Source organism: Heterodontus francisci, unplaced genomic scaffold (genome assembly GCF_036365525.1).
Source record: "Heterodontus francisci isolate sHetFra1 unplaced genomic scaffold, sHetFra1.hap1 HAP1_SCAFFOLD_59, whole genome shotgun sequence".
In the NCBI taxonomy this organism is placed as follows: Eukaryota; Metazoa; Chordata; class Chondrichthyes; order Heterodontiformes; family Heterodontidae; genus Heterodontus; species Heterodontus francisci.
Genome location: NW_027140758.1, coordinates 1,172,765 through 1,175,565, shown reverse-complemented (window position 1 = coordinate 1,175,565; position 2,801 = coordinate 1,172,765). Strand labels below are relative to the sequence as shown.

Sequence of the window (2,801 nt, the reverse complement as noted above, 5' to 3'; positions counted from 1 at the left end):
GTGAATTCTTGCTTCAATTGTATAGAACCCTGGTTAGACCGCACTTGGAGTACTGTGTACAGTTTTGGTCTCCTTACCTTAGGCAGGATATTATTGCCATGGAGGGAGTTCAACGAAGGTTCATCAGACTTGTTCCTGGGATGGTGGGATTGTCCTATGAAGAGAGATTGGGGAAACTGGGGCTGTCTTCTCTAGAGTTTTGAAGAATGAGAGGTGATCCCATTGAAACCCACAAAATACTTAAAGGACAGTCAGGGTCGATGCAGCTAAGATGTTTCCCCTGGTTGGGGAGTCGAAAATCAGGGGACACAATTTCAAAATAAGGGGGAAGCCACTTAGGACAGAGATGAGGAGAAATGTTGTTACACAGAGGGTTGTGAATCTTTGGAATTCTCTACCCCAGAGGGCTGTGGAAGCTCAGTCGTTGAGTATGTTTAAAGCAGAGATTGACAGATTTGTAAATACAAATGACATAAGGGAATATGAGGAAAGTGTGGGAAAAAGGGCATTGAAGTGGATGTTCAGCCAAGATCATATTGAATGGCGGGGCAGTCTCGATGGGCTGAATGGCCGACTCCTGCTTGTTTCGATGTTCCTAACTCCACATTATCGATGAGACACAGCCTCAGGCCGACTTGTCGGGTGGTGCAAACAGATAACACTGCTTCTGATCTTCACCAGAACAGAGACTGAGATGTAACATTGATCATCAAACAGACTGTGAGAGAATACAACAGAATAAAACACATGGAGAGACACTGTGGAATAACAAGTTGATTTGATTGGAATGTTGAATTTTGATTGGAATGGATAAAACACCAGAAACAGCAGATTAAATTGGGATTCTCATCATTATATTGATCTGAGACAGGAAAGAGAAACTGATGGGAAGAAGGAAGAATGGAGTTTTTCACTCACCCATGAAAGCTGATTAAAAAAAGATGCAAATAACAGAGAATTTCACCAAAAAGGGAGATTAAATGCTACCGAAACCTTGGATCGAAGGATGCCCCAACAGATCACCTGTTTAACTGTCTCCTCACTGGGGGATTTCAATCAGTGAGCAATATTATTCGCTACCTTTTTTTTGTTAAATGAACCCAGAACTGTCACTTGGAGTTAATATCTGCATTCCGACTCCTGAATATTTTCTTGACACATTTCCTGCTGAAAGAACTAAGAACTCTTTTCTAATTTACACAATACTATATACACATTCATCAAACCTCTTAAGCTTGCATCCTTGGTGCTGCTCTCTCTTCTCCCAAACCTCATCTCATGTGACTGTTACATCATCACTCTGACAGTGGGAGGGGTTGATCCCACTATCTTCAGCCTTAACCCTTTACATCCTTATACTACACTGTCTGTCCAAACAAATGGGTGGAGGGAACTTCCTTCATTTATTCAAACACTTGAAAATCAACTCAAAGCCATCAGAGAGAGAGAGGGAGAGAGAGTGTCAGAGAACTTCCTGCATCCAGTCCTGACCCTGTCACACTCAGCAGCTGCTCACCCAGACCCCACTCTCATCAACACTGAACATTGTTACAGAGACCCTTCAAATAATGTTTGTAAAAGGCGGAAAAATTCAAAGTTCATCGCAGCCGGATTGAATGGAACAAAGTTTAATATCTTCTCACCGTCTCTCAACACCCACGAGACATAGGTTTTCTTATTTGGTTCCTTTGATTTTTCTTGTTCCTGATTGACAAATATTCCAAACCTCGGATCAACCCTCCCACTTGCGTCATGTCCCCAGTCTCGGTTAAAAGCAACACATAACGACACAAACACTGTGAAACAAACAACGCAGTCACACTTTCCTTCAGTGAGATTAATGTCGAGCTGTTTTCCAGATTGAATGTAACCGTGAACAAATTTGTATCAAAGAAGTTGCCTTTGGCGTATCAGCACTGAATTTCTGGACAAGGAGGAACAGCCATTCGCAACTCACATCCTTCACAAAGGCTGTTTTCTCCTGTGACTGAAATTCATCATGTAATTTGAATTCCAAGTTCAAGTTCACAAAACAGAGATATAAATGATTGATAACGAAACTTCTAAAGCATATCACAAATGTGAAATAAGGCTCTGCTGGGATTTGAACCTAGGCTCTTCGGTTTACTAGACAGGTGCTTTCACCAACTAAGCTACAGAGCCAAATCACAAATGCTTTTGTAGTTGAAATCAGAGGAGGATCTGTTTATTCTCATCACACGTCTCCACTGGTCACAACATATTTTAACTTTTCCTACTTACTGATACAGTCATATACTCTATTTTTCCCAAAACTGAGAATGGAGGTGGAGGGGCGACATGATAGAGGTTGACAAAGTTATGAGTGGCAGAGACAGAGTGGATAGTCAGCAGCTTTTTCACAGGGTGGCAGAGTCAGTTCCGAGGGGACATAGGTTTAAGGCAAGAGGGGCAAAGTTTAGAGGGGATGTGCGAGGCAAGTTCTTTACACAGAGGGTGGTGAGTGCCTGGAACTTGCTGCCGGGGAAGGTGGTGGAAGCAGGGAAGATAGCGACGTTTAAGAGGCATCTTGACAAATACATGAATAGGAAGGGAAGAGAGGGATACGGTCCCCTGAAGTGCAGAAGGTTTTAGTTTAGACAGGCATCAAGATCGGCGCAGGCTTGGAGGGCCGAATGGCCTGTTCCTGTGCTGTACTGTTGTTTGTTCTTTGTACATAGATAACACGTTTATAGATGTGGTCACCCCACAGCTTAAGAGTATGCAGGGAGAGAGGGAATGGGTGACCACCAGGCAGTCAAAAAGAATCAGGCAGGTAGTGC

At 43.0% G+C, this 2,801-nt stretch overlaps 1 non-coding gene across 1 annotated transcript; it reads right to left on the bottom strand.

Annotated features, from left to right (window-relative positions):
* Window positions 1–2,089: 2,089 nt before the first annotated feature.
* trnat-agu (transfer RNA threonine (anticodon AGU)) lies at window positions 2,090–2,163 on the bottom strand. Its single transcript has one exon. It is a non-coding gene; the product is annotated as a tRNA-Thr (tRNA).
* Between the last annotated feature and the right edge of the window lie 638 nt (window positions 2,164–2,801).